We start from the raw sequence: 12884 nt of genomic DNA, 5'->3' as shown, positions 1-12884 counted from the left end.
TTAAACCGGGTCAATCGTGTAATCAGACCGGGTTTAAAAAGTAGGGTATTACACTTTTTTTTTCCTGCTTTTCACTGTTACTTTCTCTCCCCCGAGCTTTCTTCTTCCTGGACAGTGGCTGTGGCCAACGACAGTAGTTGCACTCTCTTTTTTTTTTTTTGGTTTTTGCTATTCTCTCTCTCTCTCTCTCTCCCCCGAGCTTTCTTCTTCTTGGACAGCGACGGTAGCGGCGGCAACGCCAGTGTCATCTCAGTTTTTTTTTTTTTTCTGATTTTTGCTATTCCTCTCCATCGAACGTTCTACCATCACTGTAATCCCCGTTCCTTTGGCCCTTTGGTGAGAAAAGCGAAAGAGAGAGAAAAAGGGCACCGAACAAGTCAAAAATTTTCCGCTGCCACTGTTCAGGTTGGGCTCAGCTCTCTTCTTTACTTTTTTTTTTCTGATTTTTGTTGTTCCTCTCTCTCTCTCACTCCGAGCTTTCTTCTACCTCGGCTACGGCAACGGCAGTGGCTTTAAGGATGGGAAATTGGCGGAACAAGTAAGGGAGAAGAAGAATGACCGTACAGCGTCGGGGCTAGTTAAGTTACCTAAGACAACAGGTATCCAGCGGTATTGATGTAGTTTATCTAATCCAACAGTCTACATTTGCTAGCACACCTGATTCCAAGGTGTCCTGCTAGCTTTCAAGACCTTTTCCCTTTAACTAAATTAAATATGAAAATTCCAACTATCAACACTTTAGTAGATCGTCCATTTGATGCTCCTATGATATATTTGCATCAAGAGTCAATTATATATTCTAACTAAATTAGATGTGAAAGTTCCAATTATCAACACTAGATGTGTTCATATATTGCAATGTAACATAATGAACTAAAACACGCTTTCAAATGACGCTTTGCACACACCAAACACAGGGTACACGAGTTTCATCCAAGTACTCTGTTTTCCTTAATTGGATTTAAGCAGCTGGAAATTAATATGATGTCCATCTAACTAAAACCCCAAATTACGTGCACCAAATACAGGAAGATATTTTGATTCATCAAAAGTAAAACAAGTTTGCACATATGTTTTGCTTTCTTTTGTAGCATAGTTTTGACTTTTTATATACCCTAACCAAACCTTTTTGTTTCTTGTACATATATGTTCTTTTCTTTTGTGCCCACTGACAACCTCTGTGTCAGGTTGTCACTTTGAGTTTTATTAGTCAAGCTTTGTGTTTGGTTGACTCTTTTATTTAATTTTTTTGGCTTTATTGTTTTAAAACTTTCCCACTCTCTTTGCTTTGCCTTATGTCCTTCGGCCTATCCTCTTGTGCCTTTATTTTATCCTGAGTTGTCCTTCCTTGTTACACATTTGTCTATTTTTTACTCTCTCTTTCCGTGTATGTGTGTGGGGGGTGTTAGATCTCTCTTGGATAGTCTATGTAAGTCCATTTGTAGCCTTAAAGTTCCATTTGCTTCAATGGATTATCTTTTGAGCTCAATGTAACTCTAATTTGGGTGATAATTCCTTTGAATCTCACTGATATATCTTTGTGGTTCTATATAAATCCTTCTTGGTAGTAGATTCAATTATGAATCTATATAGATCCATAGATGGTTTTAGTATCTTGTACTTAATTGATAAATCTTTTAATCTATAAGACCATTTGTAGGTTGTATTGTTCTTATCTCACCCTGTTATTAACAATGGATGATTCACAACCATTTCTAATAGTGATTGCCAATACAATTGGGTAATATGAGGTTAAATGATTAGAGTACTCTTAGCATCTATCTTATATGTTCTTATGGCTCCATTTGTTTCGATGTAAAATGTTCGGTAAACAAATTTTATCATAAAACCTAATCATCCATTGTTTTGTAATTGAGAGCATGTGAGGTTGTTTGGTTAACCAAGTTGTTTAGCATGATTATGAATACAAGGAAGATGCCAAATGATTAGAGGAGAAGCATTGTAGTTCCGATCTACAAATATAAAGGGGATATTCAAAGTTGCAATAACTATAGAAGCATAAAACTAATAAGTCATACTATAGAACTTTGGGAGAAGGTATTGCAGCCCGTCTAAGAAGAGAAACTAAGATGTTAGAGAACCAAAATGGATTTATGCCATATAGGCTATACCTATTGAGGAGGCTTATGGAGAGTTATAAAGCACACAAGAAAGATCTCCACATGGTATTATTGACTTAAAAAAATCATATAACAAAGTTTCTAGAGTCTTAACCTGACATATCCTTGTCAAAAGAGAAGTGTTGAGTACATATGTAGATACAATTAAGGATATGTATCAATGTAGACACCCAATTTTGTCACCCTCCTCCAACTATGATGAAATATGGATCTTGGACGCGACTTCTAACTTTCGATCAATAGAGATGATGGACTAAGAAAACCCAGAAACATTCCCCTACCTGAAACTCTGGAAACCCATGCACTGGAGAGAAGAAGGTCTAATCTTGACTTTTTATATACGAAGGAATCTGGTCGAGATGACTGCACAGATGGATAGTGCTCGGGAATACGATTCCGATAATATATGGCACGTTAAAATTAGACCGACAGATCTCCCTCGATCATCCTCAAAAAATTACTTTCCTGCACGTATGCCGCGCACGCTGACAGTCCCGTGAAAAACCTGGAAAATCCCCTACCTACCCCAAACACCCTAAAATTCATCCCCTATCTACCCAGATAACCCAGAAACACTCCCCTACCTAAAACCCTGGAAACCCTCTCGCGGGAGAGAAGAGGGTCCAATTTTAACTTTTTATAAACAAAAGAATCTGGTCAAGATGATGGCATAGATGGATAGTACTCAAAAATATGATTCCGACGATATGTGGCATGTTAAAATCGGACCGTTGGATCTTCTACACTCTTGCATGGAAAATCACAGTTTTCTCGCACATGTCGCGCACACCAGCCCAACCAAGCCTGCCTCGCAAGCCAGCATGCCCCCGCAGGCATAGGCCTGTGCCCCCATGGGTATAGGCCCCACGCCCCCTTTGGCCATAGCCCACTGCTGCCCATGTATGCTGCCCATGTGTGCTGCCCCTACCACCATGTGTGCTGTCACTGCTGCCCATGCATGCTGCCCATGTGTGCTACACCTGCCACCCATGCTTGCCGCCCATGTGTGCTGCCCCTACCACCCATGCCACTGCCTCGCGTGCCGTGCGCCGCACACTCATGACATTTTCCGCACACCTTGTACATATCGTCTGCCCACATATACTTACCATGCCCCGTGCACTTCGGCCCAGTCTCGCGCACCACCGTCAGTGGCCGGGATTGATATTCCCCTGACCCGGTGGGTGAAGAAATTCGCTCTTCACGCACTTAAGACCAAAAAACCCTTTCTTACTAAGGATCCTCTCTCTCAAAAAACCCCTTTTTTACCCATTGTATAAAAGCCCTCTTCACCCATTGTGGTCTGAGAACTCCTTTTTTCTACCCATTGTATAAAATCCCTCTTTACTCACTTTAGTTAAAAAAACCCTCTTTCGTCCGTTGGATAAAGATGTTCCCTATTTCCTATTGGCCGGAAGAACCTATAAATACCCCCTCCTTTGGATTTTACACACAAAACAACCCCACCTCACTCTATAGTAGTGAAGCTTTGCCCTCTCTCCTCCCCTCCCCCTCTTAATTTTCTTCGGGTCTTTAGAGCGATCTTCGTCAAGATCTGAAATCTTGTTCGGATCTTCAAAGTGTTCTTCGGGACTTTGAAGATCTTCAATCCAAGTTCTTAGTTCAATCCAGTTTTTTGCCAAAAATAGTGTGTTCTTCAACCCCCTTCTTCAAGTGTTTTTTAGTTTTACCAAAAATAGAAACCCCCCCTTCAGGTTCTTCGGGTCTACGAAGAGATCTTTGTTAAGATCCAAAACTCTATTTGGATCTTCAAAGTGTTCTTCGGGACTTTGGAGATCTTCACTCCATTTTTGGGTCAATCCGTTTCTATACAAAAATAGCCGTTCCTAGTGGAAGCCCTGTCCAAGTGCCCCTGGAATCTTTCAAGAAATAGCCATTCCCAGCGGAAGCTTTGGCGAAGTGCCACCTCAGCCTAGCCCTCCCCTAACCTATCCCCAATGGAAGCTCTGCCAGAGTACCCCCTCAGCCTGGCCATCCCCTAGCCTATCCCCAGCGGAAGCTCTGCCAGAGTGCCACTTCATCCAAAGCTTGGAAATATCCTTCCTTAGCCGAAGCTCTATCCAAATCCAAATCCGAAAATAGCCTTCCCTAGCCGAAGCTCTATCCGAACCCAAACCCGAACCCGAACCCAAAAGGAACCCTTCATAGTCGAAACTCTGTCGCATACCATCACAATCAACATCTCTCAAAAAAGGAAGTTGAAGGTTAAGACCATCTTCCCCTGAGCCAGGAGAATCCGAAAGATAGTTCGAATCGGTACTAATCAGGGGCCCGCACCTCTTGACCCCGAAACAGGGATCAAGCTCCGGTATAATTTCTTACCCCAATTAGCATATTGTAGACTTTATATTGACCTTTTTTGTGTATATATTCATTTAAATTCAGTCAATGTACATATGTGTGATAACCTAACCATGCATGCGGAATAGGAATAATTATGAAAAATGTTCGTTCTTAAGCATCTAGTAGGAAGACCAGTTGAACCGAACAGATTGGGTGCCTAACACCTTTCCAATTCTATAACTTGACACTTACCCTAAATCTCTAGACCTGACCAACTTTCGAACCATTTTCTCAAGAATCAGGCCCACCCCCGAGTCCTAGGCCCATAGCCCTAGGTGGTGACTCCAAACTCTATTTGTATGATCTTGATCCCCGTATTGGGCCATCATCAAACCCCGTCTCAAATGACGAATTTCACACTCTTGCGAAATAGGCCTCCACGTATCTCCGAGTGGCGATACGGCAGTGCGGGGCCCGTAAGCAAAGCACACACAACACAAACCCCTCCCCTCACATGAAAGAGAAAAAAAGGAGAGAGGACGGGATGCTAGTCCATTTTCGGCCGCTACCCTCATAATTAAGGGATGGTGACTTATGTAAGAACTATGGGAGGCCAGGGAAAGGAATTCTCAATTACTTTCCAATTACTATTAGGTTACATTAAGGATTGGCCCTAAGCCCCTATTTGTATATGTTTACCATGGATGAGCTAACCAATAACATTTTGGATGAGGTTCCCTGGTGTATGCTCTTCGTCGATGACATCATTTTAATAGGTGAGACTAAAGCAGGGATTAATGCTAAGTTGGAGCCATGAAGATCAATAACAAAATGTTTAAAGATTAGTAGATCGAAGATGGAGTATATGATGTGTAACTTTAGACACTCTATTATGTATAGAGAGAGAGAGAGAGAGAGAGAGAGAGAGAGAGAGAGAGAGAGAGATCCTACAATGTGACTATTTTAGATACCTGTGTCAATCATAAATAAAGAAGGTGACGTGGAGGAAGATGTTTCACAAAGAATTAAAGTGGGATGGATGAAGTGGAGGGATGCATCCAAAGTATTATATGAATGATGTATCACTTTAAAGCTTAAGGAAAAATTCTATAGGACTGTGGTGCAACCAAATATGATCTATGGGTAAGAATGTCGAGCAATTAAGAAGTGTTATACAGAGAAGCTATGTATATATGAGATAAAGGTGTTAAGATAGATTTGCAGAAAAACTAAGAAGGATAAAATAAGGAATGAGATGTAAGAGTTGATTTAAGAGTTGCCCCGATCAACGAAAAGCCCTGTGAAAGTCTTTTGAGGTGATTTAGCCATGTCCAAAGAAGGCCTGAGGACGCCCGAGTAAGGAGGAGTGAAGTGATCCAAATAGAAAGAGATAAAAGAGTTAAGGACATGGCTAAAATGGCTGTAGGCGAAGTGGTGAGGAATGACATGCATAGTATTGGCCTTGACCCAATTATAATCTCGAATAGGACCTATTAGAGGGTAAGGATTCATGTAGCCAACCCCATTTAGCTGATTCTCCTAACTTGGTGGGTTGTACCTCTTACTTTCATTTTAACTCTTACTTATTTTTATTTTTCCCCGTACTATGGGACTTTTTCCTATTTTATTTTGCATGGAACCATATAGCCGACCCTATTAAGTTGGGATAAGGCTAAGTTTGTTGTTGTTTTTGTGTTTTTGTAATGGGGGAATTTTTTATTAAGGAAAATTGTACCAAATCTTGTCAATTTACCAGAAAACACATGGGCAAATTTTATGCCAAAAATGGCCGTAAAATAGTTGATAAAACTTTACCTACTTTACTCGATAAAATCGAGAGAAAAAAGGAGCCGAAGCATTTTCTCATCTTCCCTAATGGCTCTCTTCCATCATCTTCTTGATCTGTTGTTGTCTCACCTGTCTATTGCAAAGTAATTCATGGTGAATTCCATTCCTCAGACGAGCCTATACTCAATTAATCTTCGAAGCCATTTGTCGTTTCTCTAACTTGTTCTATGAAAACAATCACATATGATAATCCTCGCTGTGAACTGAATCAGAAGTGGCTTTCTCAGACAGCTTTATGTATTGATCAACTCCCTAAATAAAGAAACTAAAGATTGCAATGGCAAAACAGAAAACATGTAATGGAGCCTAAACTTGCATCAAGAATTCGAACTGGCTTTTTCTTCTTCTGGTTGCTATTGTATCTATCTTCGGAGGAGTTTTTATAGCAACCAGGTGATTGGTGTTGTCATTGATGTTAGATTCGATGAGGGGTTGCCTCTGATCTTAGCTGCTCTTGAAGTTTTGATAATTTGATCTACTTGGTCCTCGAAGCCACGTAACATTTAGGAGAGAATAATATTAGGATCATTACCATGGACGATACTGAGGGGCTTATTCATGAATTGATGTTCTATTAGTATCACAATTCATAAATTTAATGAATCTCGTGCTTACAAAGGTACACAACAATCTGCCTCCCATACCAATGAAAAACTCCAAAAGGTTTATGTGAAAATCAGGTCATCTTGGAAATGCCCATTAATTGTTTGATAAATTACAAGCACCAGATCACCGTTATGGACACTCTTGATTATGCTTTTATAAAGCAGGGTCTTCCCCAAGAGCTACATTGGCCATAGCAATATTGTCCTATGGCATCCTTGTGTAAGACCCTCTATATTTTCCCCCTCTTTATAGCCACCCAGAAGTAAATTAGAGACCCAACCAGAGGTTTGAGTCTATTACGGATGAGAGAGACAATTTCCTTAAAATGTTTCTAGAGGAGGACGATTTTCATCTTTCAAACACATGATAGACATGGCCTACTTGCCAAGGCATCTGCTACAATGTTCATAGTGTTGGCAGGAACCCAATCGTGCAGTGGAGGGAGTCGGATTGAGATCACTTGCGTTCGAAATCACTGTACAAAAAATTAATTATATGGGAATGAAATGATTTACCTTAGAACCACAATTGAAGTTCCTCCTCCAGATAATAGTTCTTTCACACTTGAGCAACCATAGGGATCGATCTCAACACTTTGAAACTACGATCCACGTTTAATTAGAGAAGAGCAATCCACCATTAAAGTCTTCTCCTTCACACACACTCACAAAGAAGAGAAGAAAGGGAGAGAGAAAACATGGGAGAGAAGAGAGAGAGTTTTTTCTCCTTTGTCCCTTATATAATAAAACCTCTTTTAGGGTTTTCTCTTTTGGTCAAATCTTTGTTTACTAAACAACAACAACAACAACAACAAAGCTTAGCCTTATCCCAACTAAATGGGGTCGGCTACATGGATCCGCACAAAAATAAATAAATAAATAAATAAATAACCCGACACTTTGGGACATCCCACTCATGAACAATCGGCAACTCGGATCCTAGCCCTCCAGGTAGCTCTGTTAGATGCCATATTAGGGTGGAGACTTAACTTTTGCATGTCTCTTCTAACTACCTCATCAATGGTCATTTTTGGCCTACCCTTAGCCATTTTAGCTCCATTCATTTGCATCTGGTCACTTCTTCGTACTGAGGCATCCATCCTTTGGACATGCCCAAACCATTGTAACCGACGTTCTCTGAGCTAATCCTGAATTGGTGCAACTCCTAAATCTGTTATAGCCTGATCATTCCTCATTCTATCTCTTCGGGTTTTGTCACACATCTCTCTCAATATCCTCATCTCAGCCACACTTAACTTGTCTATATTATGCTTCTTGACTGCCCAACATTTTGCACCATACATCATAGAAGGTCATATGGCTGTCCTATAGAATTTTTCCTTAAGCTTTAGAGGAATACGTCGATCACATAACACTCCAGACGTCCCTTTCCATTTCATCCATCATACTTTAATTCTGTGGTAAACATCATCATTAATCTCACTTTCTTTCTTTAACATAGAGCTCAGATATCTGAAACAGTTACATTGCGAGATCTCTCTCCCATCAATTTTCACTTCCTCATCTAAATATGTAAAATGTATGTTTTACTACCCTAGATTTCACACATAAATGTGCTCATCAGAGGCCAAAGTGTTGAGTTCCTAATATTGGGTTACATCAAGGATCTGCATTGAGCCCTTACCTATTTATATTGGTCATGGATGAATTAATTAGGAATATTCAAGGAGAGGTCCTGTGGTGCATATTTTTTGCAGATGATATTGTACTAGTCGGTGAAATAGTGCCAAAGATTAATAATAAGTTGGACCTATGGAAATATACTTTGGAATCGAGAGATCTTAAGATAAGTATAACAAAGACGGAATATATGAAATGTAACTTCGATTGATTGAGGATTGATAGAGCTACCTTGGGTTTTACTCTCTTTTTGCAGGTTTTATATTTTCAAGGCCTTAAGGACTATCCGGCGCTATATCTCCAATTTTACACTTAAAGAGGTCCTGTTTCTTTTTATGGTTGCGAAGAGGATGAAATTCTGAGCAAGATGGATGTGTTTAATTAAAAGTATACATTCGCTTGGTCATCCGTACAAGTGATTATTCTTTTCAGGCTAGAAAAAGAATAATAGATAAGAACTGAATAGAGATGCAGAACCTACCCGTCTGAAGTTGTCCCAGGGGTACAAAGAATATTTCAAATACCACCAAGGATCGATGGACCACACCCTTAAGTGATCAAAGATTCTTTTTTGGTAATAACAACTACCTAACATAGTTGGTGAGCTGTGGTGTGCAAAATCCTCTCCTTATTAGGAGGTCTCAAGTTCGAACCTCTTGGCTGCCATTTTTTGGAGATTTTTTTTGAAATATTTTCTCTCTCCTACTCATCACTTAAAGCAAGGAGGTCGGCTAAGAGAGTTGTGCGCAATTTGAAGAGAAAAAAATAGAAAAAGAAAAAGACGAGCATGGATGGAATTTTTCATTAAAATAGAATATTGTCCAAATCCAAGCAAGAAAAATCGGCCAATGGGGGCTTCTTGCTTAAGAAGAGAGAGAAAAAGGAAAGAAAAAAATAAAATAGGAAAAAAGAAAAAAAAAAGGAAAGAAAATAGGAAAAAATCGTTGGAAATTCCTCCTACCTTTTCTCTCCTCTCTCTCTCTCCTCCATCTCACGAACCTCATGAGGCTGCCCACATTTGAAAGAAAAAAAAGAGAACAAATTGGAAAAAAGGCAAGAAATAAAAAAATCCTCTACTTCCTATTTTATCTCCCAATCCTCCCTCCACATCACCACAAAATTGTCCAAGGTGATGGATTCCCTTGGACGTCTTCCTCTCTCCCCTATTCCTTATAAAAAGGAGTCCACCAAACCCTAAAGAGTTGTCCCTCTCTATTTCTCTTCTTCGTTTTTTTTTTAGTTGCTCTCTCTCTTTCTCTTTCCCTTTAGTTCTAGTTTTAGTTTTTTTCTTTTGCTATTAAACACTTTTGTAATCCTCTTTTATTTAATGAATGCAAGCACTTTTATTTTTGATTTAGTCTCTTAATTTTATGTTTTATGCAATTAAAGTTGTAATTTTCAAGTTCTAGTTCTAGGTTTAGTTCTAGGTGACAAGAACGAACTGTGGAGCATCTCCTTTTAAGTTCAAGTTTCTCTTTCAGATTTGTTTTCTCTAGTACTAGCAATTTCAGATTTGGTTTATTCCATATTTGATTTTTAGTACTGGTAGTATTGTAAATCTTGATCAAGTTTTCAAGTTCAAGTATTGAAGATTCAGGTAGGTAGGCTTCTTCATAAGTCTTCTCAGCCTCTCATTCTCTCTTCTTGCTACCCTTTCATTCTTAAAGTAGGATTTAAATTTCAGTTTTTACTTTGATGCTTTTCTTTCCCCCAAGGTCCTTGGCTAGATGCATGTGTTGGCTTTGCCCCTCTCTAGCTATAAAACCATCATTTTATTTTAAATATTTATATTGCATCACTTCTCCTAAAGCCAAGTAGAAAAGCCCTTAGAAGAGTACTCTTTGGTCAAGTAGGGAAGCTCATATTATTTATGGTGCATCCCTCGGGTTAAGTAGAGATACCAACTTTTGTGCCTCTCTCTAGATTTTTCTTCTTTTTATTTTATTTATTTACTTTTCAACACTTTTTATTTCAGTACTTTTACTTTCAGTTATTTGCTTTTTAATTGCGTGGTTTGAGTATTTAATTCCTAGATGATGAATGGTTAGGGTTAGATGTGAATGGTTAGGTCGTTTAATTTTTATTGCAATTTCAATTTCAATTTTCCTATATGTGTTGGTTAGGACGTTTTTAGATGCATGTTTTTTAGGGTGGTAGTTAGAATTAGATCACAATCATTAATCCGTGCACTTTCACATTACTAGAAGAAGCCTAAAATAAAGTGACTGTTCTCCTTGTGTTCGACCTGTTTGCTACACTGATCCATACGCTTGCGGTTACTTTTAAATCTCAAACAAGTTTTTGGCACCGTTGCCGAGAAGACAAATTTATGTTATTTTTCTCTTTCTTTTGGTAAATCAGAGTGCTCTGTTTGCTTTGTTTTGTTTTTCTTTTTCATTTATTGAATTCATGAGAAGAACAACTTGCAATAATAATTATATCGGTGGAGGTCACCAAGCCTCACAGTATGATAAAGACAGGTTTTACCCTATAGCAGTACTTCAGGAATTGACTTGGGCAACCTTGGATCCCTGCCAGTAAGCACCCAAAAAGTAAAAAAAAAAAAGAGATTTTTTTTCCCATTCTTTTGTGCTTGTCTTACTCTAGTTGTGGGTAGTTTTCTGTTGTATGAATGTTAGGTGGGTACATAATACTAAGAATCAGTTAGATAGAAGAGATCCAACAAGTAGTGATCCTATACCTATACTCTCCTTAATAGCTTTCAATATGGAAAACCAACAAAAAAACCCTCCACCTAAATCTTTGAAATATAGGTTCTACCCTGTTAGAGCAGCCCAACCTTCCTGTATAGTTCTACTACAAGCCGAGGGTAATAATTTTGAGCTCAAACCTCAGTACATCACTATGTTGCCCCACTTCCATAGGCTGCCCTTTGATGATGCATACCTATTTCTTAGGGAATTTGAAGAGGTATGTGTTCTAATTAAAGTCCAACAACTTTCTGATGATGCTGTTAAGCTTAGGTTCATCACGTTTGCATTGAAAGACCAAGCTAAGAAGTGGTTGTATGGGTTACCTACAAATTCCATGACCTCATGGGAACAGTTCACAGTTGTCTTCCTTAAGAAGTTTTTCCCAACTCACAAGACCAACAAGCTTAGAAGTGATATCCTTCAGTTTAGGTAAAAGCCTAGTGAGTCATTTTCCAAACTTATGGAGAGATTCAAGGATCTACTCCAAGAATGCCCTCACCATGGCCTAGACTTATGTCATTTATATCAAATAATTTATGAGGGTATTGATTACCCAACTAAACAAAAAATAGAGTATATGTGCCCTGAGGGATTCACATCCTTTACAGATGAAGGAAAGGCATGGGAATTCTTACTTGATTTAGCTGACAAAACCCGAGAGTGGGAATCAACCCAAGAGAGTGAAAAGAACCATAGGAGGAAAATGATATTTTGCGGATGGGATAGTAGCCAAGGAAGCCCACTTAGATAGCCTTATCAAAAGGATTAAGGCTATTGTTCTTAGAGAGTCATTATCAGTCAATTTGGTTAAGATGTGTGCTTGGTGCAAGGCCTCCTTGACATGTCATAGAAGAATGCCCCAACACCTCTGGGGGCACTTCCGATGAAAGTGTGAATGCCTTATGGAATCAGAATAATTCATATAGTAACACTTACAATCTAGGATGGAGAAATCACCCAAATTTCTCCTGGAATCATAGCAATCAAGTAGGGCCTTCCAATTTCTATAATCAAGATCAATCTGGACCTCAAAGGCCTCCCTTTGTACAACAACCTTTTGCCAAAATATTTTTCCTATGCCAAATGTAGGACCTCAGGCTAATTTCCCTAGGCCCCCTCTCCTATCATCTTATCAGCAACCATCTGGGTTTACCACCACTGGAGAGGCAAGTAGGGTAAGTGATTTGAAAAAGAATATGACCCTCCTCATGACAAGCCATCAAAATCTTATTAGAGACCTCACCCAAATTTTGCGTGAGAGGGAGAAGGGAACTTTGCCCAGTCAACCAGAGCCCAACCCTAGGCATCCATCAGCCGGTTAGTTCACAAGCACCTCCTAATACATCATTGAATGTAGTATAAGATCATACCCAACAAGGGCCCTCCAACCAATGTAATGTTATTTATGCCCTTAAGAGTGGCAGAGAGTACCAACAGAGTGTTCCTAAATCTTCCCCATCTATTACTCCTGTTAACTCTCTTTCTGTTGAGGACATAAGTGTACCTCTTGTTCCAGGTTCGTCCGATGAACCTAAAGATTTTTCTGAAACTAAAGATGATTTGGTTGAGGGAAACCAAAAATGATTCTTCTGAAAAAGGTCAAATCCCTAACAGTCCTTATGTTCCTCTTG

The 12884-nt window shown here is 39.3% G+C and overlaps 1 non-coding gene across 1 annotated transcript; it reads right to left on the bottom strand.

The window, feature by feature from the left end:
- Positions 1–11653: 11653 nt before the first annotated feature.
- On the bottom strand, positions 11654–11760 carry LOC122066580. Its single transcript, XR_006136400.1, has one exon. It is a non-coding gene; the product is annotated as a small nucleolar RNA R71 (small nucleolar RNA).
- Positions 11761–12884: the final 1124 nt, after the last annotated feature.

This window comes from Macadamia integrifolia, unplaced genomic scaffold (assembly GCF_013358625.1).
Source record: "Macadamia integrifolia cultivar HAES 741 unplaced genomic scaffold, SCU_Mint_v3 scaffold2472, whole genome shotgun sequence".
NCBI classification, from domain to species: Eukaryota; Viridiplantae; Streptophyta; class Magnoliopsida; order Proteales; family Proteaceae; genus Macadamia; species Macadamia integrifolia.
The sequence above is the reverse complement of the archived record's forward strand: the minus strand, read 5'-3'. Positions and strand labels throughout refer to the sequence as shown.